Genomic DNA, 26,312 nt, shown 5'->3' on the forward strand with positions numbered 1-26,312 from the left:
TGACCACCACCACCATCCTGTCTCCAGACTGACCTTTTACCTCTACATTCTGTTTCCATGTCCCCTGGATGGCCAGAGGGACCCTGGACACTCGGCAGAGTAATGAGATTTGTGTAGCTGCAGTGCAGTTTTTAGGGGAGGAAAGGCCTATCTGCCCTTTAGTCTTTCTGTCTGGCCAGCCATGATACCTTTTTCTTATCTTTCACCTCCTGAAGGTACTCGGTAAGCTGTAAGCATAAGCTGTAAGCATAGTACTTGGTAATATGTTCATAAGTTGCCCGGAAGAGGTGCCGTATTGACACCATATGCTTTTTAAACTATATGCTAGCCAAGAAGAAAAGAACAAGGTAATTTTGATGAAAAAAAATCAAAGGTGAAAGTGCCCAGATCCTGTTGCTCTCTGGAGGTTGTGGATAAACACAACAAAAACCGAGAGAAACACTCCTGCTGAGAAAGAGAGCGGTACCGATGAGAAACTTCTCCTGCCACATCAATGTGACCAGTGTTGATTCTGCAATCTGAGGATATTAAAGCTGGAAGGAGGGAAGGGTGAGGTGGCGGGCATGTGGAGAGACTGTTGAGTGCCTGCAGGTCCTATTTCTAGGTGCTTTTACATCCATTAACTTACTTAATCAGCAAAACAAGCCAGCAGGTGTCCTTATTTTTACAGGCAAGTCTTGTTAGCTGCTTCAAATTTTTAATTTTTATTGCTTTTAACAGCCATAAAAGATATTTTTAAAAGGGAAGAAATCATTCTGAATCCACCAGTGTAGCAGAGAATTCACTTCCCTGTTTTCCTGGGTTTTTTCCCAGTCTTTGTTTTTTTGTAGGTATAATTTTTACATGATTGTATAGTTATAATTGTGTATTATGCTTTTTTTTACTTTCTATATTGCTATGAAAATTATGAAAATCTTCATAATTACTATTTTAGTAGATTATAGAATTGAGCAAGTGGTTTCACTTTAATTCAGTTAACCATTTCCCTACTGCTAAATATTTAGTTTGCTTACCATTTTTCGCTGTAATAAATAGTTCTGGCAATAAAGAGCTTCATGCATATAACTTTTTCCTTTTTGGGCCTATTTCTTTGGTTTTTTTTTTTTTAATTTTTCTTTTTTTGTGCTTTAGATGAAGGTTTACAGAACCAACTAGTTTTCTCATCAGACAGTTAGCATATACGTTGTTCTATGACATTGCTTAACAACCCCAGGGCATGTCAATACTCTCCCTTCTCAACCCTGGATTCCCTATTACCAGCTTTCCTCTTCCCTCCTGCCTTCCAGTCCCTGCCCCAGGGCTGGTGTGCCCCTTTAGTCTTGTTTTGTCCCATGGGCCTGTTCAATCTTTGGCTGAAGGGTGAACCTCAGGAGTGACCTCATTACTGAACTGAAAAGGTGTCAGGGGCCATGCTCTCAGGGTTTCTCCAGTCTCTGTCAGGCCAGCAAGTCTGGTCTTTCTTTTTGACTTAGGATTTTGTTCCACATTTTTCTCCAGCTCTGTCCGGGACCGTCTATTGTGATTCCTGTCAGAGCAGTCAGTCATGGTAGCCGGACACCATCTCGTTGCACTGGACTCAGTCTGGTGGAGGCCGTGGTAGATGTGGTCCATTAGTCCTTTGGACTAATCTTTCCGTTGTATCTTTAGTTTTCTTCATTCTTCCTTGCTCGCGAAGGGGTAAGACCAGTAGGGTATCCTAGATGGCCACTCAGGCTTTTAAGACTCCAGACGCTACTCACCAAAGTAGAATGTAGAACATATTCTTTATAAATTATGGTATGCCAATTGAGCTAGATATTCCCTGAGATCATGGTCCCCATAACCCTTAGTCCAGCAATTCAGTCCCTCAGAGGGTTTGGATGTATCTATGGAGCTACCATGACCTTGCCTTGTGAAGGCTGTGCTGGCTTCCGCAGTGTTGTGTACCGTTCTACCCTTCATCAGTGTTTCCACTTATCTATTAAGTGTTTTTCCATTCCCACTCCTCCCCTCCCTTGTAACCATCACAGATTGTTTCTTTTTGTATGTAAACCTCTTCATGAGTATTTACAGTAGTGGTCTCATACAATATTTGCCCTTTTGTGATTGACTTATTTTACTCAGCATAATGCCTTCCAGATTCATCCGTGTTATGAGATGCCTCACAGATTCATCGTTGTTCTTTATCGTTGCGTAATACTCCATTGTGTGTGTGTTCCACAGTTTGTTTATCCGTTCATCTGTTGATGGGCATCTAGGTTGTTTCCATCTTTTTGCCATTGTGAACAATGCTGGAGTGAACATGAGTGTACATATGTCTATTCCTCTTATTTCTCTAGGATATATTCCTAAGAGTGGGATTGCTGGATCATATGGTATTTCTATTTCCAGCTTTCTAAGGAAGTGCCATGGCGTTTTCCAAAATGGTTATATCATTTTGCATTCCCACCAGCAGTGCATAAGAGTTCCGATCTCCCCACAGCCTCTCCAACGTTTGTTATTTCCTGTTATACTTATTCGTGCCAGTAATGCCAGGGTGAGATGATATCTCATTGTGGTTTTGATTTGCATTTCTCTAATGTCTAGAGATCGTGAGCCAGCCTATTTCTTTAGAACATTTCTAAGACTGGGATTCTCAGTCAATGGGTAGGATTGTCAATCAATTTATGGCTTTTTGTTACAATTGCCAAAATGTTTTACAAAAGACATACATAAAAATTACTTTTCAAAATTGATAATACTTTTATAAGTGGCAATATTGGAGTATGCCAGTGTTTCTACTTTAGGTATTGCTTTTAAGTTTGCTTTCCTGTTTAATATATAGAAATTATACTTTACTGTTGCATTAATTTGCTTTTTTAAAAAATAACTCACGTGGTGGAGCATTTTTTGTGTGTTCAGTAATTGTGTTTCCACATGCATTTTTTTCTCTTTTTGCCCTTTACCCAGTTCCCTATTGGGTAACCTCAGCAGTATTGTATTGTAACTAAGACCTTAAGTACTGGAGTAGAGGTGGACTCAGTTCCTACCTTTGTTACTTCCTTAACCTGAGCAAGTTGTATTTAATTTCATTAAGCCTCAGATTCTTCATCTTTAAAAACAGGAACCACAATAGTACCTACCTCAGTGGATTATTGCAAAGATTAGATGAAATAATATATATAAAGCACTTCAGCACAGTGCCTAACACATAGAATATGCTCAGTAAATGTTAGATATTTTTACTGAGTTGTTCACCTACCTCATTTTCCCTTCCTCTTCTTCTCAAAAAAAATTTTTTTCTTCTTCTTCTTCTCTGTCACCTTCTAAATCTTTTGTTCTGTTTCCTCTCACCAGTGGGAGTTGGAATAAACTCAAAGGCAACAATTTTTGGTTTTGGTCTTGGTGGTTGAATTGCTGGGAGCTGGTTAGAGGCGATGGGATGTGTTCCAGGCAAGCCCTGACATCCTGTTCACACAGGAGTGGCATGGTCTGACTAGACAGCTTTTCACTCCAAATATCTGTGTCTCTATTCTTAGGTTAAGTGGATGGATGGTCAACAGTGGAATTGCAGGGCCGGAAGGATGTAACCATGAACGCGTTGCCGTCAAGTCAATTCCAACTCACAGTGACTCTATAGGACAGGGTAGAATTGCCTCATAGGGTTTCCATGGCTATAAATCTTTACAGAAGCAGACTGCCACATCTTTTTCCCAGGGAGCTGTTGGTGGGTGGCAGGTGAGCACTGTAACCACTGTGCTACCACGGCTCCTTGAAGGATGTACAGTGACCTCATTTTAGCAGCCCTAGTGCTCCCAAGTAGAGCTCACATTCACATGGGATTGGTGAGGTAGAGATACCCCATTTTCAATGATGTTCCAGGAAGAACGTAGCCTTCTCTTCTCTGGCCAACCCAGGCTCCACTGCAATTCCTGTGAGTGATCTCCTACAGCAGTTGCAAACCCCACTGCATCGTTTTCTCCTCAGGTAGAGCTAGAAGGTGCAGAAAGTCCAGTCCACGTTTATTCAGGACCCAGGACTTGATAGGCACTTTATATATGCTTTTGTACAGAGACTTCGAAAAGGCAGACAACTTGCCCCAAGATCCTGGCTAACTCCAAAGCCCATACTTTCCACTGCATCACTCAACTGAATATTAGTCATTCTTTGTGTACCTCAAGATATATTATATTGTATATTTTTATGGTAGAAAGAAATTCCTTTTCTTTCTCATTCATCCTTTTGTCTTCTTTGGGGCTTTAAAAATTTTCCTTATTTTTGCCCTGAACCTGGACTCATTACTTTCATAGCAACTTGACCCTTGGTGAGATGCAGGTCCCCCTCTTTTGATTCAGATACCCTCATGAATCATGCTCAGGCACCTGGTGTGAGCATGATGACTAAGCCTCGAAAGTCTGAATTTGATGCAGAATCTAATTGGTTAGCATTAGACTCTCTTAAGAATTAGGCTCCAACCAGACCAGAAGAATACGAAAAGAAGTTAGTTGAAAGAAGTTAGTTGAAAAAATTAGCTGTGACTTTCATGTGAGAAAACTATAACTCAAACCAGAGGAAAGAATTATGCTGGATTGTAATTTAGAGTCAAGAAAGCCAACTCTGTTCAAAGGATATGAACTTCAAGTTCCCTGTTGTCATGGCAACCATAAAAGGGCTGAATATATCTTCTTTGCAGAGGAAAAATCACCTGGGTCTGTGTGTGCCGAGAGAAGACCCCTGGCCTATAAGTAGTCTGAGTCCCCAGGGAGGATATCAGATTTACAGGCATTGTGGAAGTGTTTGGGAAGCTTTTGCTTGTCAGGTCAAGCATTTGAAGCAGTTGAAAAGAAAATGTATTAAATACATAAATATAGTTTTAGTTGTTTAACCAAAAAAAAAAAAAAAAAACCAAACTCGTTGCAGATTCCGACTCATAGCAACACTATAAGACAGAGTAGAGCTACCCCATACGGTTTCCAAGGAGCGGCTGGTGGATTCCAGCTCTTGACTCTCAACCAGTGTTCCACCAGGGCTCCGTAAATGGCGTGGATTGAGATTTCAACTAGTTTAAGCCTATTCAGTTTGAATTAATCAATTTTATTTGTAAGTAGAAAATAGAAATGTAAGTGGAACATAGGGCTTAAGGAAAATAGATTTTTGAATTTGTAATTTTTATTGTGCTTTAAGTGAAAGTTTACAAATTAAGTCAGTCTTTCACACAAAAACTTATATACACCTTGCTACATATTCCCAGTTGCTCTCCCCCTAATGAGACAGCCCGCTCCCTCCCTCCACTCAATCTTTTCATGTCCATTTTGCCAGTTTCTAACCCCCTCTACCCTCACATCTCCCCTCCAGGCAGGAGATGTGAACCTAGTCTCAAGTGTCCCCACCTGATCCAAGAAGCCCATTCCTCACCAGCATCCCTCTCCATCCCATTGTCCAGTCCATTCCCTGTCTAAAGAGTTGGCATTGGGAATGGTTCCTGTCCCGGGCCAACAGAGGTCTGGGGCCCATAACCACCAGGGTCCTTCTAGTCTCAGTCAGACCATTAAGCCTGGTCTTATGAGAATTTGGGGTCTGCATCCCACTGCTCTCCTGCTCCCTCAGGGGTTCTCTGTTGTGTTCCCTGTCAGGGCAGTCATCGGTTGTAGCCAGGCACCATCTAGTTCTTCTGGTCTCAGGCGGATGCAGTTTCTGGTTTATGTGGCCCTTTCAGTCTTTTGGGCTCGGAATTACCTTGTGTCCTTGGTGTTCTTCATCCTCCCTTGATCCAGGTGAGCTGAGACCAATTGATGCATCTTAGATGGCCTCTTGCTAGCGTTTAAAACCCCAGACACCACTCTCCAAAAGTGGGATGCAGAATGTTTTCTTAATAGATTTTATTATGCCAATTGACTTAGATGTCCCCTGAAACCATGGTCCCCAAACTCCCCCCACCCCACCCCCCCGCTATGCTGTCCCTAGAAGCATTCAGTTTATTCAGGAAACTTCTTTGCCTTTGGTTTAGTCCAGTTGTGCTGACCTCGCCTATATTGTGTGTTGTCTTCCTTGTCACCTAAAGTAGTTCTAATCTACTATCTAATTAGTGAATACCCCTCTCCCAACCTCTCTACCTCCCCACTCTGATAACCATCAAAGATATTCTCTGTTTAAACTATTTCTCGAGTTCTTATAATAATGGTCTTATATATGTCCTTTTGCAACTGACTAATTTCACTCAGCATAATGCCTTCCAGATTTCTCCATGTTATGAAATGTTTCACAGATTCATCACTATTCTTTATCAATGCATAGTATTCCATTGTGTGAATATACCATAATTTATTTATCCATTCATCCGTTGATGGGCACCTTGGTTGCTTCCATCTTTTTGCTATTGTAAACAGAGAGGCAATAAACATGGGTGTGCATATATCTGTTCATGTAAAGGCTCTTATTTCTCTAGGACATATTCCAAGGAGTGGAAATGCTGAATCCTATGGTAGCTCTATTTCTAGCTTTTTAAGGAAGTGCCAAATGGATTTCCAAAGTGGTTGTACCATTTTACATTCCCACCAACAGTGTATAAGCATTCCAATCTCTCCACAGCCTCTCCAACATTTATTATTTTGTGTTTTTTTTTTTTTTTTGGATTAATGCCAGCTTTGTTGGAGTGAGATGAAATCTCATTGTTGTTTTGATTTGCATGTCTCTAATGGCTAATGATCATGAGCATTTCCTCATGTATCTGTTAGCTACCTGAATGTTGTCTTTAGTGAAGTGTCTATTCATATCTTTTGCCCATTTTTTAATTGGGCTATTTGTCTTTTTGTAGTTGAGTTTTTGCAGAATCGTGTAGATTTTAGAGATCAGGCACTGAATGGAAATGTCATAGCTAAAAACTTTTTCCCCGTCTGTGGGTAATCTTTTTACTCTTTTGGTGAAGTCTTTAGATAAGCATAAAAACCCCATTAAACGGGCATAGGTATTTGATTTTTAGGAGCTCCCAGTTATCTAGTTTTTCTTCTGCATTGTTAGTAATGTTTTGTAGACCGTTCATGCCATGTATTAGGGCTCGTAGCATTGTCCCTATTTTTTCTTCCATGATCTTTATCATTTTAGATTTTATATTTAGGTCTTTGATCCATTTTGAGCTTGTTTTTGTGCATGGAGTGAGGTATGGGTCTTGTTTCGTTTTTTTTGCAGATGGATATCCAGTTATGCCAGCACCATTTGTTGAAAAGACTGTCTTTTCCTCATTTAACTGCTTTGGGGCCTTTGTCAAATATCAGCTACTCATATGTGGATGGATTTATGTCTGGATTTTCAATTCTGTTCCATTGGTCTATGTATCTGTTGTTGTACCAGTACCAGGCTGTTTCGACTACTGTGGTGGCATACTAGGTTCTAAAATCAGGTAGAGAAGGCCTCACACTTTGTTCTTCATTTCAGTAATGCTTTACTTATCCAAGGCCTCTTTCTCTTCCATATGAAGTTGGTGATTTGTTTCTCCATCTCATTAAAAAATGTCGTTGGAATTTGGATCGGAATTTCATTAAATCTATAAATCATTTTTCATAGAACAGACATTTTTACAATGTTAAGTCTTCCTGTCCATGAGCAAAGTATGTTTTTCCACTTATGTAGGTCTCTTTTGGTTTCTTGCAGAAGTGTTTTGTAGTTTTCTTTGTATAAGTCTTTTACATCTCTGGTAAGATTTATTCCTAAGTATTTTATCTTCTTGGGGACTACTGTAAATGGTATTGATTGGTGATTTCTCTTCGATGTTCTTTTTATTGGTGTAGAGGAATCCAGCTGATTTTTGTGTGTTTATCTTGTATCCCGATACTCTGCTGAACCCTTCTGTTAGTTTCAGTAGTTTTCTTGATTACTCCTTAGGGTTTTCTGTGTAAAAGATCATGTCATCTGCAAAGAGAGATACTTTGACTTCTTCCTTGACAGTCTGGGTGCCCTTTATTTCTTTACCTAGCCTAATTGCTCTGGCTAGGACCTCCAGCACAATGTTGAATAAGAGCGGTGATAAAGGGCATCCTTGTGTGGCTCCTGATCTCAAGGGGAATGCTTTCAGGCTCTCTCCATTTAGGATGATGTTGGCTATTGGCTTTGTATAAGTGCCCTTTATTATGTTGAGGAATTTTCCTTCTATTCCTATTTTGCTGGGAGTTTTTATCATGAATGGGTGTTGAACTTTGTCAGATGCCTTTTCTGCATCAATTGATAAAATCATGTGATTCTTGTCTTTTGTTTTATTTATATGATGGATTACAGTAATTGTTTTTCTAATGTTGAACCATCCCTTCATACCTGGTATGAGTCCCAGTTGGTCATGGTGAATTATTTTTTTGATATGTTGTTGAAATCTATTGGCTAGAATTTTGTTGAGAATTTTTGCATCTAAGTTCATGGGGGATATAGGTCTGTAATTTTCTTTTTTTGTGGTGTCTTTACTTGGTTTTGATATCAGGGATATGGTGGCTTCATAGAATGAGTTTGGGTGCATTCAGTCCTTTTCTATGCTCTGAAATACCTTTGGTAGTAGTGATGTTAACTCTTCTCTGAAAGATTGGTAAAAGTCTTCAGTGAAGCCATCCCATCCGGGCCAGGGCTTTTTTTGTTGGGAGTTTTTTGATTACCTTTTCAATCTCTTCTTTTGTTATGGGTCTATTTAGTTGTTCTACCTCTATTTGTGTTAGTTTAGGTAGGTAGAGTGTTTCTAGGAATTCGTCCATCTCTTCTAGGTTTTCAAATTTGTTAGAGTACAATTTTTCATAGTAATCTCATATGATTCTTCTAATTTCAGTTGGGTCTGTTGTGATATCACCCATCTCATTTCTTATTTGGGTTATTTGCTTCCTCTCCTGTTTTTCTTTTGTCAGTTTGGGCAATGGTTTATCAATTTTGTTGACCTTTTCAAAGAACCAGCTTTTGGTCTTGTTAATTCTTTCAATTGTTTTTCTGTTTTGTATTTCATTTAGTTCTGCTCTAATTTTTATTATTTGTTTTCTTCTGGTACCTGAAGGTTTCTTTTGTTGCTCTCTTGGTATTTGTTCAGGTTGTAGGGATAATTCTTTGATTTTGGCCCTTTCTTCTTTTCGTATGTGTGCATTTATTGACCCAAAGGTTCTGATACGAAGTGTTTTCATTCTCATTGGATTGTATGAATTTCTTTATTCCATCCTTAATGTCTTCTATAATCCAGTCTTTTTTGAGCATTGTTCAGTTTCCAAGTGTTTGATTTCTTTTCCCTGCTTTTTTTGTTATTGATTTCCACTTTTATGGACTTATGGTTAGAGAAGATGCTTTGTAATATGTCAGTGTTTTGGATTCTGCTAAGGCAGAATAGACCTAGAATAGACCTAATATTTGGTCTATTCTAGAGAATGTTCCATGTGCACTAGAAAAGAAAGTATACTTGGTTGCTATTGGGTGGAGTGTTCTCTATGTATGTTTATGAGGTCAAGTTGGTTGATTGTGGCATTTAGATCTTCCGCGTCTTCATTGAGCTTCTTTCTGAATGTCCTGTCCTTCACTGAAAGTGGTGTAGTGAAGTCTCCTACTATTATTGTGGAGCTCTCTATCTCACTTTTCAGTGCTGATAGAGTTTGTTTTATGTATCTTGCAGCCCTGTTATTGGGTGCGTGAATATTTAATACGGGTATGTCTTCTTGGTTTATTGTCCCTTTAATCATTATACAGTGTCCTTCCTTATCCCTTCTGATGGATTTAACTTTAAAGTCTATTTTGTCAGAAATTAATATTGCCACTCCTGCTCTTCTTTGATTGTTGTTTGCTTGATGTATTTTTTTCCATCCTTAGAGTTTTAGTTTGTCTGTGTCTCTAAGTCTAAGGTGTGTCTCTTGTAGGCAGCATATAGATGGATCATGTTTTTTAATCCATTCTTCCACTCTATGTCTTTTTATTGGTGCATTTAGTCCGTTTACATTCAGCATATTTATGGATAGGTATGGCTTTATGGCTTTAGTGCCATGATTTTGATGTCTTTTTTTGTGTGTTGTTGACAGCTTCTCTTTCCCACTTAATTTTAGGTGCTGAGTAGATGATCTTTATGTATTGCCCTTTCTTCATATTCGTTGTTGTCGGTTTTGTCTCTGCTGAATCTCTGTTTTTTCTTGTATTTTATTTTGATGTGTAAGATAGTTTGTCTCCTTTGTGGTTACCTTATTATTTACCCCTATTCTTCTAATTTTAAACCTAACTTTTATTTCTTTGTATCACCTTGTCTTCCTCTCCATATGGACATTTCTTAGGCCCTCTTTATTGTTTTAAAGTCATCTTCTTTTACATAATAACATCACTGTTGCCCTGTTTTGGGTGTTTTTTTAATCTTGATTTATGTTTTTGATTTCCCTGCCTGGGCTGACTTCTGATTGCTATGCCCAGTGTTCTGGCCTTGGGTTGATACCTGATATTATTGATTTTCTAACCAAAGAACTCCTTTTAGTATTTCTTGTAGTTTTGGTTTTTATTTTTGCAAATTCCCTAAACTTTTGTTTATCTGGAAATGTCCTAATTTCACCTTCATATTTGAGAGACAGTTTTGCCCGATATATGATTCTTGTCTGGCAATTTTTTTCCTTCAATTTTTTTTATATAAGTCATCCCATTGCTTTCTTGCCTGCATGGTTTCTGCCGAGCAGTCCGAGCTTATTCTTATTGGCTCTCCTTTGTAGATGACTTTTCATTTATCCCTAGCTGCTCTTGAAATTCTATCTTTATCTTTGGTTTTGGCAAGTTTAATTATAATATGTCTTGGTGACTTTCTTTTAACATCAACCTTATGTGGTGTTCGATGAGCATCTTGGATAGGTATCTTCTCATCTTTCACGATATCAGGGAAGTTTTCTGCCAACAAATCTTCAGCAATTCTCTCTGTATTTTCTGTTATCCCTCCCTGTTCTACTACTACAATCACTCATAGGTTATTTCTCTTGATAGAGTCCCACATAATTCTCAAGTTTTCTTCATTTTTTTTTTTAAATTCTTTTATCTGATTTTTCTTCAGGTGTATTAGTGCCAAGTGCTTTATCTTCTAGTTCAGAATTTCTGCCATCCACTGGCTCACATCTGCTTCTCTGACTTTCTATTAAGTTGTCTAATTCTGTAATTTTATTGTTAATCTTCTGAATTTCTGATTGCTGTCTGTCTATGGATTTTTCCAGCTTATTAAATTTTTCATTATGTTCCTGAATAATCTTTTTAATTTCTTCAGCTGCTTTAGCTGTGTGTTTCTTGGCTTGTTCTGCATATTGCCTCATTTCCTTTCTGATGTCTTGAAGGGTTCTGTATATTAATCTTTTGTGTTCTGCCTCTGGTAATTCCAGGAATGCACTTTCATCTAGAAGATCCCTGGATTCTTTGTTTTGAGAGCTTGTTGAGGCGATTATGGTCTGTTTCTTTATGTGACTTGATATTGACTGTTGTCTCCAAGCCACCTATAAGTTATTATATTAGTTTATTTTATGTTTGCTTACTCTGTCGTAGTTTCTTGCTTTGTTTTGTTTTGATATGCCCAAATGGGTTGCTTGAGTGAGCTACCTGGATTATTTTCACCTTTGGAGCTCTGACATCCTGTCCCCAGATGGTTAGAGCTGTTATCAGGTATATCAGTCTAGGAGTCCATTCACTTTTTTGTGTGAATTCAGCTCAGGTGTCCAGGTAGCTGATCATCAAGTGTGTGGTATAGGCTCTGTCCTACAGTCATAGAGGGACAGGGGTAACTGGTGTAGGCACCAGTATCTGGTTGCATCAGGGGTCACACTCTGAACCAGGCAGGGGGCTGGGAATCGTTCCCCACATGTCTCTAAGGAAAGTGTGTCCTTGTTCCCTAGAGTGTACAGGTGGGTGGGTTCTGCAGATAGACCATGGTTACCCAATGTTTTTGGTTGTAAGGACTGGGAGGTACCAGTTATCCTTGGACCCCATCACAGGTGGCTAGGTGACCTGAGTGGAGCTACCAGTCCTTAGGCCCCTGATGTGGGTACATGAGGACCCTGTTTAATAGGCAAAGCGATATCAAACATCAAACTTGCACCTCTCTGCTGCACAGATGAAACGGTTGAAGTCTGCCAACAAGGACCTGTTCACCTGAAATAGGCCCACACAGGTCTATGCAGAGGGGAAAGGCACTCAAAGTCCACGGACCGTTTATGCCTGGAGAGGAGCCGCTTCTGTCCTGAGCTCCCCCGGTTAGTGGAGCTGGCAAATTATCTTTTTCTCCAATTGCAAATTCACTCCTTCTTCAAGGCCAGGAGAGTGGCTCTAGGCGCTCAACAGGGCCTATCTCAGGCCCAGGGAAGTCAGCAATGAAGCCAGTTTGGGAGTGGGGGGTGCAATAAAATATATGCAAGTACTTAGCTTTTGCCGAGAGCGCCGTTCTTTTCTGGTTCCGGAGATGAGTAGGCTGTGTGGCTGGCTGCTTCTCCTTGAGGAAACTGCGGCCAAATGCTAGTACCAGCCCACTGCCGCTGCTCCCAGGAATCGTGCCTGAGGGCTCCCTATGATTCAGGTCTGGTTACTCCTCTCAGCTTCTGAACAGTCTCTTCCTCCTCCTGCCCCTCAGTTTGTTTCCTAAGCTTGCCTTTGATGTTCAGGGCTCCTAGCTTGTCATAAATATGCTTACTTCACTTGTTTTTTCAGGTCTTTGTTGTAAAGAGGGCTCGCCGGAAGTATCTGTCTATTCTGCCATCATGGCTCCGCCTCCTGAATTTGTAATCTTAATGAATATAATATTAATTTCAAACCCAAAGTAGCCTACATGGGCTTTTCTGTGCATAAAAACTGCCCTCAGACAGCAAACAAACTCGTATCGACAGCTCCAGTCATAGTCTTATTACTGCCCAGCATAGGTGCTGGTTTATTTGTGGGTTTCTTCCACTAGTGTTTAAATTCCTTGAGACCACACTCCGGTTTGCATCCAAAGCACCCGGCACAACACTAGGTATACGAAAGACATTGGACAGATGGTTGAAGGAGGTGGATTAAGGGGAAAGATATTCTTGAATTTATCTAAATGCTCTCCTTGTTAATTTTTTTACACATACATCTCCCAGGTACCTGTAACAACTTTTAATATCTATGAGGACATTTGCTAGATGAAGCCATCCACTATTGTAATGAATTAACAAAAATATACTAGTAATAAATATGATTTAACAAAGAAATAATTGGGAACTTTAAATTATTTTCTGATTTCCCAAAGGATCCTTCTTCAGTAGTCCCTACACAACAGGCACTCCAACCATGTTTGCTTACATACAGTCCTGAAAGCAATATGTTACTTTTGTAACACTCCCTTCCATGTATGCCCAGTGTCACACAGAACACCTTCCACCATACTGTACTCAAGATCATGTCTCTGAAGTCCAGAGGCACTTCATTTGGATGAAAGCATCATGATTTTAAGGGTGGTAATGAAGAAATAGAGGTCTTCCAAAGCAACTCGTGAACACTGGGGGAAGAAATTCCCTTTCTGTGAGGCAGGAGCTGTGTCTTTGTGCATAACTTCCTCTTTTGGCACCTTCCCCCTGTGGCAGGGCAGATCCTGAAGTGAAGAAAGGGATGGCTGTAGGCCCTTGGCTGTCACACTGTTAGTGATTAGCTGTTTTCAGCAATTATGCCCTTCCATCCAGGGTGTGACGCCTGGCACCTCTGGTAATGAGATGATTTCCAGGGCTCGTGTGTTTAAGGCTCTGCTGGCTTCCTCTTGGCCTTCTCTTGCTGCTCTCCTTGGCAGCTTCAGAGTTTACTGACATTATTCCCAATGTGACATGTTCCTCTTGGCCAACACAAAAACTCAGGGAAGACATGCCAGTCTGCCATCAGAGTAGGAACTTTAGGGGAGAAACATGAAACTGGATATAGCCATCTCAGTGAGTGGGGACATTGGCTCACTCATTCCAACTAGTGAGCTCCAAACTCTTTAAGAATAACACATGACTGAGTTTTGCTGGTAAGTGGAAATTTCCATTCTAGGATTAACATTGTTGGCAAACTCATCATACAAACTAGATAAGTGATTCACTCTGTAATTCATCAAATATTTATTGCAGAACCACTGTCTGGCAGTACAAAGCTAGCACTAGAAGTGACAATGGTGAGCAAATAAATGCAGTCCTTGCACTCAAAGACAGAGACAGAGCTGACTCCCAATAGTCACTCAGATAAGCGTGTAGATGTGAACTGTGATAGGTGATGAGAAAGCAAAGTATAAGGTGCTATGAGAGAATAAATCAGGACTCCTGTTTAGGGAGAAGGAGTCTCTAAGGAAATGATATTTGAACTAGGACCTGAAGGATGAACAGGCGATAACTAGCCTCATCAGGGTGCAGAGGGGAAGTGGAGCAGGGAAAGAGCTTTCTGGGCAGAGGGAGAGGCATGTGCAGAGGCTTGGCATTTCAAAGAGTTATAAGATGGCTAGTGTGGCTGGAGAGCCCAGAGTAGAGAGATAGTCATGCAAGATAAGGCTAGAGAGGCAGGCAGGGGCTAGGTGATGCAGAACCATGGGCCACGATAAGGATAATGGAAAGCCATTAAGGGTTTCCTCAGCAGACTGCATGCGTCATACAAAATATCGTTCTGAATGCAGCGTGGAATGGATGGGAGCGGGAAGAGAGTGGATGAGGAAGGCCATCTGCATGCCGTCATAATGGTCAGTGAGAAGAGAGGAGCGCCATAAGGAATACAGAGGATGTATGAGACAATGAAAAAGGAAGATAGAAGAACTAATGCATTCAAACTATGGTATTGGTGAAGAATATTGAATATACCATGGACTGCCAGAAGAACAAACAAATAAGTCTTAGAAGAAATACAACCAGAATGCTCCTTAGAAGCAAGGATTATGAGACTTCAAGACACTTACTTTGGACATCATCAAGAAAACCAATCACTAGAAAAATACATCATGTTTGGTAAAGTAGAGGGTCAGCAGAAACGAGGGAAACTCTCATTGAGATGAATTGATGTAGTAGCCACAACGATGGACTTCAGCATACCAATGATCATGAAGATAGCGCAGGACCAGGCAACATTTTATTCTGTTAAATATAAGGTTGCCATGAGTCAGAGGCAACTAACAACATCAACAAGGGAAACAGAATTCTACTTTGCTTCATATTTCTTCTCCTGTAAACACACTCACCTTGTCTGCTCCAAAAGGCAGAAATGGGTTCTTTTTCTTAGAAGGCCTTTATATTTTTTCTAAGTAAAAGTCCATTCTCCTGTTTCAATGGCAAAATTCCTCAAAGGAACAGATGCCTACAGTTTTATGTCAGATGAAGACATCTAGGAGAGCCATGTTCCAGACCTGGGACTGGAGGAAAGGGCCTCCTCACAGATGAGGTGGACTCTCTAGGGAAAACCCATACATCCAGGCCTGTTAGAACTCCGGAAATGCTCTGATTGCCATTAATCCCAAAGCCGGCCAACCAAGGTCACGTTTATAGGACTCCCTCCCAGCGACAGTCCAGAAAACAATAAAAACAGATGCAAACCCTGCTGTGGTACAAAAGCCCACTTTGGAAACCAGGGGGTCAAGTGCCCATTATCCAGGTAAGCAGGCTCTCCCTGGGAGACCAAAAATGCATGTCAACATGCCAAGTGGAGAGGGGCTGGGAAATCACAGTGGCCACCTGGGAAAGAAGTCCTCAGCCAGGCAGTACTAATAAAACCGGACAATGCCACAGCGCTGGGGTGGCTAAGCCAGGAGTGGGAGAAGGACAAGGGGGTGGGAGGAAAGGCCTCCTTTCTTCCAAAATCAATGTCCCTGTTAACTTGGGCAGAAGAAAGTCTGACAGCTCTGGAAACTTGCCCATCTGATGAGAAAGAGAAAGCTGAGAAGCAGTTGCAGCCAGAGAAAGCCCAGAAATGCAGGCAAGATCAGTTGCCCATTAGGGACCTGGTGGCAGGGCTTCTCTGCACTGCTTTTACTGATGCCCAAGAGGACAGATGCTGCTGCCAGTCTCCACCATGGCCTTGCCAGCTGCTTCACAAAGTAGCCTGTCTCTCCAGTGATCCTAGTTGGAACTGTTTTATAGAAAGTCCAAGAAACAGGGCAGTCAGCTTTTGAACCCAAGTCCCCTGAGGTAGGTACAGTTTGGGCCCATTCCATTTTGTTATCTGAGGTATAACTGAAAGGCAACTGGAATCAATGAAATCTACAGAGAAACCAAAAACCAAACCCATTTCCCTCAAGTTGATTCTGACTCATAGCGACCCTATAGGACAGAGTAGAACTGCCCCATAGGGTTTCCAGGGAGCGGCTGGTAGATTCAAACTGCTGACCTTTTGGTTAGCAGCCAAGCTCTTAACCACTGCACCACAGAGAAACTGGAGTGCTAATGAAAAACCATCCTTATTGATAAAGTATTGGTACTAGCCAACTAGTTCTTGATGTTTATTTAAGGCCTCATGTATGAGGAGAATAGTGTGAGTCGACAATCCTTTATCCACAATTCTAAAATCCAAAAATCCCTGAAAAGCAAAAGTTTGATCTTGAGTTTGAAGCAGATTCACTTGGCTGGCAACAGAACCTGAACTGATCTGAAGTGGTACTATTTATAGTCTTTACCTCTTCAGTGTGCCTATTCCTCCTACATTTTGCTGTAGAAATATTAATGTGTTTGAATTTGAGGTATTACTCCAGGTTTCAAGGAGGGGGATGATACAAAATAGACTGTCTAGGTACCATTTTACCTTTCTAAAGTCCAAAAAATTCTTAATTCCAAAACATGTTTGACTTCAAAGTAAGTCTTATCATAAGGGATTATAAACTTGTTTTGTTATGGGTTTGGGGACATATGTCCTAGTAGAAAAGTGGGAAATCCAAGAGCAGACTGATGGAACCTTTTACACTATAAATATTTTTATAGATATATAGACATTTGGGACTGATTGAGTTTCAGAAATTCTCTTTTATATACTCTGAGTACAGATTTCCATGGAGGCAGCACGTCGTGAAAAGAGCATGGGTTTGGAAATCAGAAGGTGACTGGGTCAGTATTAATTAGCTATGTGACCTTGTGTAAGACTTTTTTCCTCCCTGTACTTCATTCATAAAATGAAAGAATCAGACAAGAAATTTCTGTTATGGATTGAATTGTGTCTTAGTTATCCCCCTGGCACACCTTAACAGCAGCCCCACACTCCGGAACTGAGTTAGCTAATCTCCAACTCTTTGGAACCTAGGAGGCTGTGGCCCCACCTTTTGAGATACATGAGACTGTGGCCCCACCCTTTGAAACTGAGAAGACCCTGCTTCCTTTGCTCCTTCCAACAGTTCTGCTGATCTCTAAGCTGTCACAGGAATGGTCCTTTTCTTTTCTTGGAGAACAACAGATGTAGTTCCTTTGGTCTGTTCCCTGCCTGTAGAATCCAAGAGGCAGACAGCGTTCTTTCCTTTCGTTCTTCCTCTGTCCCTTCAGACTAAGCTGATGGGTTTTCTGGTGTGGTAGTTGGTTAGATTTATCAGTCACAGGCTTAATTTCTTTAACAAAAGATCGTGTAGTCACATCCTTGTTGAACGTTCTAGGACACATGTCCTTAGTTTATACTACAGAATTTTCCAAATCTTTAAGTTCTGTTTTCATTTTGCACAGTTCATTTATAAGTCCATCTCTTTCCTCTCGCATTTTAGTATAAGTGGCAAGGAGGAACCATGTGGCCTGTTTAAGATCTTGCTTAGAAATCTCCTCAGCCAAATATCCAAGTTCATCACTTACAAGTTCTACCTTCCACCAAACATTTGAACATAATTCAGACAAGTTCTTTGCCACTGCATAAAAAGCATCATCTTTCCTGCATTGTCTAATCACGTGTTCATCATTTTCTTTTCAAGCCTCACCAGGAAAACTTTTAACATCCGCATTTCTAGTAACATTATGTTGCTAGTGCCATGTGTATTCTCTAAGACGACAGAGACTTTCTCTGTAGCTCTCCTCACTTCCTTCTGAGCCCTCACCAGAATTGTCTTTGACATCTATAATTCTACCAACAGTCTCTTCAAGGCAATCTAGGCCTCTACCCCTAGAGCCTTCAGAGAGAACATGGCCCTGCCAACACCCTGAATTCAGACTTTTAACCCCCAGAACTGTGAAGCAGTAAACTTCTGTTCTCATACGCCATTCAGTTTGTGATATCTTGTTACAGCGGCTCTACAAAACAAACACAGTTTCTGAGAACACTTCCTGCTTTCAGATCCCGTGATTCTGAAATCGTCTGAAATGTTTCAGATTCTGTGATTTATAAGCAGGGTAGGGGAGATGGTAGCAAGAAGCTCAGAAAAGGCCTTTATTCCTCAGGATGTGGTTAAAGCAAGAACATAGTCATATGTTCTGATCTCTTAATAGGGATGGAAATAACAGAAACTGATCCATCAGGGTTCAGTGAATCGTCCCACCAGTTATGGACTCCTCACAGATCCTTGGTGCCTGGCTGATCAATAAAGCCCGTACCCTGGATGGCAACGGCCCTGGCGATGCGTGTGGCCGAGGAAGGTCCCTGTCGTGCCAGGGCTGTGACACTGCATTCTGCTGGAAATTGATTTGGCTTCATTTCATGCATACCTAGCAGATTTACCAGATTGTGAAAATGAATGTTTTCCATGCGCGTGGCTGATTTTTGCATGCATCTGTTCACTCATCTAAACCTTAGTTACATGCTGTAGGAGAATGAAAGGCTATAATTTCTTCTTTTTGAATCAAGAGTGGTAGAGGCACCATGATTTCGGCTTTAAAACCCTGCACCAAAATGGTAAACCACGCTTCTTACTATTGTTTCAGAAAAATAAAGGGATAAGGCCATATTTTCTCCCGGATTTGCAGATGGTCCCAACCTTACTGGGAGTGTCCTGCCTGAGAACATGATCTTCTGAATATAAATATCCAGTGGAATGTAAACATGAAATATTTAACCTTATTATTTTCACATGACATTATTAACCACTTTCTGGCTTGTCACGTTTACATTTTAGATGACAGTGCTTTTCTGTGTCAATGGTCACGTGTAAGAATAGTAATACTGGTATTTATTTAGCACTTGGCATTTCTGGGATGCTTTTATTGCTCTTAATTAGTAAACCCCAAATACTTTTTGCTAAATAGCTCATTACTACAATCTTCAATGTTCAAGAGACAATATGCTCTTAGGGATTAATAGGCTGGACTTTGGAATTGGACAAACTCAAATTTGGACTCTGGCTCTGAGTGTCTGACTTTTGGCAAACCTCCATTGTCCTCATCTGTAAAATGGGGACAGTGACACAGAGTAGGTATGAGAAATAAAGAAGAATATGCATGTGTTATGGATTGAATTGTATCCCTAAAAATGTGTATCACCACGGCTAGTCCGTGATTCCCAGCATTGTGTGATTATCCACCATTTTGTCATCTAATGTGATTTTCCTTTCGGTTATAAATCATACCTCTATGATGTTAATGAGATGGGATTAACGCCAGTTATGTTAATGAGGCAGGACTCAAGCTGCAAAGTTAGGTTGTCTTAAGTCAATCTCTTTCAAGACATAAAAGAGAGATGAGAGCAGATAGACAGGGGAATCTCATACTGCCAAGAAAGCAGCGCCTGGAGCAATGTGCATCCTTTGAACCTGTGGTTCCTGCACTGAGAAGCTTCTAGACCAGGGGAAGATTGATGACAAGGACCTTCCCCCAGAGCCGATAGAGAAAGTCTTCCCTTGGAGTCGGCACCCTACATGCAGACTTCTAGCCTCTTAGACTGTGAGAGAATAAATTTGTCTTTGTTAAAGCCATCCACTTGTCGTATTTCTGTTGTAGCAGCACTAGATAACTAAGACAGCATATTAAATGCTTAACATAGTGCCTGGCACATAATAAGGGCACAGTATATCTTAGTTGTAAACTATATGTTGGCCACTTTGCTGTCCCCAAGTCTTCCAACCAGTTGGAGTCATAATAGCGTAATAAAGTACTTAAATGGAAGCATCCATAGGCTATTGCCATTGACCAGATGCCACCGTCTTTCTGACTTTTCCTCTCAAGCCTCTCCATTCATCTTACTTTATTTTGCAGAGAAATTTGGTTTTCTTGGTCTCACTCTTAAATCATCCCAGCCTTGCCCTGAGGATTATCTTTCCACTAAAAAATGGCCCAACCAGGGTTATTATTATTTTTTTTTTAACCAAATAGAAAATAGTTCTCTATATCCCTAGTGTTTCTCTACTAATTGTATTTAAGGTGATTACTAAAATAACATTAAAAAAAAAAAAAAAAGTGCCAGGCTACCATTTCCCAACATTTTGATCAAAGATTCTGTAGAAGAATCCTGATCAAAAAGAGGAAAATGCACAACAGAATTTCAGACTCTTAAGGAATCCAGATTTTCTGGAGCTGTGGAGGCTGGATGAGCCCCTGAAACTGTTGCCCTGAGATAATCTTTAAATCTTAAATTTTAACCAAAAATATCCCCTGAACTCTTCTTAAAATCAAACAATAGTTTCGCTTAACTGGCAAAGAATATCTGCCTTGAGCTCTTTTAAAAATCTGTCTGTATGGGATCGAATTGGCAACTTGAAAGATTAGACAGGAAACTCCGGGAGCAGTGAACTGATGTTATTAGGAGGAGGAACAACCCAGAAAATGAAAGTGAGAATGGTTGCACACCTTGAAGAATATAATCAGTGTCACTCAATTGCACATGCAGAAATTGTTGAATTGGTGTATATGGTCAACAACAAAAATAAACTATAAGAAAGAAAAATGAATATAAACAGTTGAATTTATGTTAAAAAAAAAAAAAGACAATTCTCTGCCTGAAGAATTCAGACACGGCTTTTAAATTGCTGTTTCCCCCATCCTAAGTACATAGATATCATGGGTTGCTACAAGCCCTGGTTCAAGGACTGATAAACCCGTTGGAAAAATGAGGAATTTACCCAAAGTCATATATGGTCGGAAACAGATACTGGACTCAGCGCATAGGAATCAAGACTCCTAAAGCTTTCTTTATACGAAGGCAACATTTCCCCTTTTGAACATCAATATAAGAAGAAAGGAAATTGTAGGACAGTATCACCACTGCACATGGGAATCCCTGCGGGAGGCGTATCTGATAATATGCTAAAGATATGATCATAGTTTTAGTTCACTTTGTTTTTTATAGAACATCATTATATAACTGGGGTACATTTTACATTTAAAAAAAAAAAAAAGTTGCCATCAAATTGATTCCAGCACATGGTAACCCCGCGTGCATCAGAGTAGAACTGTGTTCCATAGGGTTTTCAATGGCTATGATCTTTTAGAAGTAGGTCACCCGGACTCTCTTCTGAGGTGACTCTGGATGGATTCAAACCACCAGCCTTTGGTTCATAGCCGAACACTTAACCATTTTTGCCACACAAGGACTCCATATTTCAGATAGATTTGCCTAATTTGGATTTACTGAAAAATATGTTGTTATTGGAACAATACAGTTGCTTCTCTATTATGAAAAAGAAAAAGGGATAGAGTGAGCCAGGGTGTCCCTCCTAAAGCACAGATTTCTCTAGTGGCCCAGGTGTAGCACACCCCACATGGATCATCCAACGTTGCCTCTGGGCAGGCACTGTAGACCCAGTTGCTCACCAAGACACTGAATATCACTCCACAGCACAACTCTGAGGATCTCCATTGGCAAGAACAGCTGATTAGAAGTCACAGTTCCAGAAGGGAGCTGTGACCCTGACAGCTACAGAAGGTCACACCGTGGCTGGTACATTGATGAGGGAATGGGTAGGGACTATAGGAATTCAGAGAGGACCTGTGAGAGCAAAGCATGCCAGCAGCATTTAGTATAGGTACATGTATCTAAACTTACTGTGCTAGTTTCTCAAGTATAGTCAAATGACATAATTATAATAATGATTCTGTCAGTATATACTAAGTACTTGTCTTAGGCTGGGTTCTCTAGAGGAACAAAACCAGTGAAGCATATATATATATGTATAGAGAGAGAGAGAGAGAAGATTTATTTCATGCAGGAAATAGCTCACACAGCTGTGGAGGCTGGCAGGTCCCAAATCTGTGGGTCAGGTGTCAGGCTGGAGGCTTCTTCTGACCTACGTGGTTGCAGGATGAATCCAAAATCAGCAGATCAGACAGCAAGGTGCTGGTTCTTAGGGCTTCAGAAGCTGGTGAATCCCAAAATCTGCAGGTCAGATAGCAGGTGCTGGCTCACATCCCAAGAACCATAGGTCAGAATATGATGAGTCAGATGTAGGATAGAGAGAGAGTGAGCTTTGCCAGAGCATCCATATATATTGGATGCAGGCCACACCCCCAAGTAAACACCCTTTCAACTGATTGGCTGCTCTCCTTATATCGCAAAATGGAGAATGATTACATAATATCTGCAATGCCACTGAGAATTATGGCCTAGGCAAATTGACACATTACCTTAACCATCACAGTACCTAAATGTTTAAGGCATCACACTGGTTAATCTTGGTGGGGAACGAAGAAATATAAAATAGCGGTGTTATTTTTCTCATTGTCTCATCTGAGCTCTGGCTGAAACTTAGGTATTTGATATAAACAATACTCACTAAGACTCCCAAAAACCAATAAGATACAGCTTTGGTGAAATGTTCTGTGTCTTGGTACATGTGAATACAGATTCCATAATACCAAGCTGAAAACATAAAAAAATAACTAGGAAAATCTGACACCGGAAATGCCAAACTAGGGAAAGACGTCAGTTTTGTGGAACGCCATAGCCTACCCCAAGATATTTTAATGTGCTGCTTTGGGTGTTGTTCCTTGAAGATGGCTCCCAAGGACTGTGTCCTTACTTCTGCTGGTCATGACCGCAGTGGAATTGCCCTGAAAATAGGCAGCTGCCTTAGGACCTGAAAAGTTGGGAAGAACCGGTGCCAGTTGCTGTTGAGTTGATTCTAACTCATGGTAACCCTGTCTGTGTCAGATTTAGAACTGTGCCCCCTAGAGTTTTCAATGGCTGATTTTCAGAAGTAAATCACCAAGCCTAACTTCTGAGACACCTCTGAATAGACTCAAACCTTCAACCTTTTGGTTGGCGGCCGAGTGTATTAACTGTTTGCGCCTCCCAGGGACTCCAAAAAGTTGGTCAAGAGCCTAATAAAACAGGACCCAAAGAAGGTAAACTTGTCAGTTCTTTTCTAGTGCCTCTTCACTGGGATTTCATGGGAAATGGTTGTTGTTGATGTTGTTAGGTGCCGTTAAGTTGGTTCCGACTCATAGTACAATAGAACGAAACACTGCCTGGTCCTGCGCCATCCTCACAGTTGTTGCTATGCTTGAGCCCGTTGTTGCAGCCACTGTATCAATCCATGTCATTGAGGGTCTTTCCTCTTTTTCACTGACCCTCTTCTTTACCAAGCATGGTGTCCTTCTCCAGGGACTGATCCCTCCTGATAAAATGTCCGAAGTATGTGAGGCACAGTCTCACCATCATTACTTCTAAGGAGCACCCTGGGAAGTGGTAGGGAGGTTTAATGTGTGCTATAGCTAGGATTTTATGTTTCTCTTACACATCAGTAATGGGGTACTGCCTAAACAAAGATGTGAGTGACACTGGAAATATGAATGAGGGCCATGTAATATGTAGGCATTTGCCCATTCTTTCTCAGCCACATTCTCTTGTTCTAGAACCTGAATTTATCCCTGGTAACTATTTCCTTCCCAGGGATGATTTTCACTGAGATCATAATGTGTTTACTAAAAAGACTCATAGATGGTATATTGAGAGTCCTGAGATGTGGGACATCTCTCTTCTGTTCAGATTTCAACAATAAGTCTTTTTCTTGAGAGGGAGAATGTGTGTGTCTGTATGTGTGTGTAAGAGAGAAAAAGCAAGAGAAAGACTGAGAGAGAGAAGATATGAAAATTTAAACACTAAGCTAATATTAAAAAAAGACCTGGATCCAGTTCTTGCCCTACCTCTGGTTAGATGTGAGAACTTGTGTGGCGAGATTAGTCAGCTATTCACCAAAACCTATTTGCCCTTCTTTCTGGCACTCAGACTATATTTCCCAGCCTCCTTGGCAGTTATATGTGGCCCATGACAAAGTTTTGGCCAACTGAATATGGATGGAAGCAATGTATACTTCTTCCAGTCCTCGCGTTATTAGGCTGATTGTTAATGGCCAGAGAGATCTTGGGAGTTATGGTTAGAAAATGATAGAGCCACTGGTCACTTGGGTCCCTGAAGACTGCATGGAGCAGAAAGCCGCCACCACCCTGACTACCACTGATTAGATTTGACGTGAACAGGAAATGAACCACTATAGTGTTACGCCTCTATGAGTGTGGGTTTTCTGTGTTACCACAGCTCACATCAATGTAGCTGAAACATGTTGTGAAGTCATTTAACCTCTTCAGCATCTGTAGCTGTAAGATAGAATTTGGTTTTTGCAATGTTCCACTCAATCCACTTGAGATTAATATGTAATTGTGCATAAAAATATTTCTGTATTCTCTGTTCTTTTCCAGCCCTTCCGCATGCATTTTTACTTAGCTGTAGTAATAGTTTAAATATGATTTAATATTTAGTTCTTTTTCACTTAATATGCCACAAGCATTTTTCCACGTTGCCACGGTCTTCATAATTATCCATGTTAATGACTGCTTAATATTCCATCAAGCTGATGGGCTGTTGGTGTGTAAAACAAGTGTGAGATGCTGCTGTTATACTCTGAGCAAATAAAATGGCCATTGTTTTAAGCCACTAGTTGTGACGTGGTTTGTTACACAGAAATAAATAATACAATATCCACACCATCGAGTCCAAAGGATAGGTGAGGATGTAAACAGAAGAGCAAAACAATAGGACTGGTGGCTGGGAGGCTTAAACCTCGGGCAGGATCAGGATCATAAAAGAAGGAACTGATTCCATTCATAGAAAGCACATCGCCTTTGTTTTCTTTTGTGGGTGGGCAATAAAGATATAAAAAATAAATCTGCTGTGAGCTTTCATTTTACTTGGAGAGACATCCATTTCCTGGAGAGCTCTGTAGTCCCCATTTGAGGGCTGCTGGCTGGAGATCAAGCAGGAGCCCGGAGCAGAGCCAAGGAAGGTGTCTGTGGTAGACCCTGATGATTCATGCCTCCTATATCCACACCCTTGTGTAGCCACATTGGTTCTGGGTTTGGCTGTGTCATTTACTTTGGCCAATGGAACATTTCCACAAAAGTGACACAGCAGAGGCTTGAAAAACACTCACACGCTGAGGCTTGCCTGTTTGGAACACTGCCACCTTGTGAAGAAGCCCAGGTTGTCCTTCTGGAGACACATGGCCCAACTGACAGCCCGCACCAGTAGTCAAACAGGTGAGTGAGGCCATCTTAGATCATCCAGCCCTGGTCTAGCAACCAGATCACTGAAGCCACATAAGGGACTCCCAGTGAGACTAGCAAAAGAACCACCCAGGCGAGCCAATAAAAATTCTGATCCACAGACTCATGAGCAAATAAAATGGCCATTGTTTTAAGCCACTAAACTGTAGTGTCGGTGAAGAACGTTGAATATATCACGGACTGCAGAAGAGCAAACAAATCTGTCTTGGAACTACAGCTAGAACGCTCCTTAGAAGCAAGGATAGCAAGACTTCACATCGCTTACTTTGGACATGTTATCAGGAAGGACCAGTCCCTGGAGAAGGACATCATGGTTGGTAGAAGGTCAGCAAAAAAGAGAAAGACCCTCAACAAGATGAATTGACATAATGGCTGCAACAGTGGGCTCAAACATACCTACTGTTGCGAGCATGGTTCTCGTATACATAGGGTTTCTATGAATAGACGTGAGACTTCTGCTGCCTGAAATTGTTGAACGTGCAATCAGGATGCATTGATAGTTACTGGAGATTGGAATGCAAAAGTTGGAAACAAAAAAGAAGGATTGGTAATTGGAAAATATGGCCTTGGTGCTAGAAACAATGCTGGAGATCACATGATAGAATTTTGCAAGACCAACAACTTCATCGCAAACACCGTTTTTCGCCAAAATAAATGGCAATTATACACGTGGACCTTGCCATGTGAAATACACAGGAATCAAATTGACTACATCTGTGGGAAGAGACGATGGAAAACCTCAATATCATCTTTCAGAACAAGGCCAGGGGCCGACTGCAAAACAGACCATCAATTGCTCCTATTCAAGTTCAAGTTGAAACTGAAGAAAATTAGAACAAGTCCATAAGAGCCAAAGTATGACCTTGAGTATATCCCACCTGAATTTAGAGACCATCTCAAGGATAGATTTGATGAGTTGAACACTAATTTCATGGGTTGAAGGCCAGAAGAATTGTGAAAGGACATCATACATGAAGAAAGCAAGAGGTC

The 26,312-nt window shown here is 40.9% G+C and overlaps 1 protein-coding gene across 9 annotated transcripts in view; it reads left to right on the plus strand.

Annotated features, from left to right (window-relative positions):
• Positions 1 to 26,312, plus strand: part of CLYBL (citramalyl-CoA lyase) — a 341,524-nt gene that overhangs the window by 197,956 nt on the left and 117,256 nt on the right. The window lies entirely within an intron of this gene.

Source organism: Elephas maximus, chromosome 23 (genome assembly GCF_024166365.1).
Source record: "Elephas maximus indicus isolate mEleMax1 chromosome 23, mEleMax1 primary haplotype, whole genome shotgun sequence".
NCBI lineage: Eukaryota > Metazoa > Chordata > Mammalia > Proboscidea > Elephantidae > Elephas > Elephas maximus.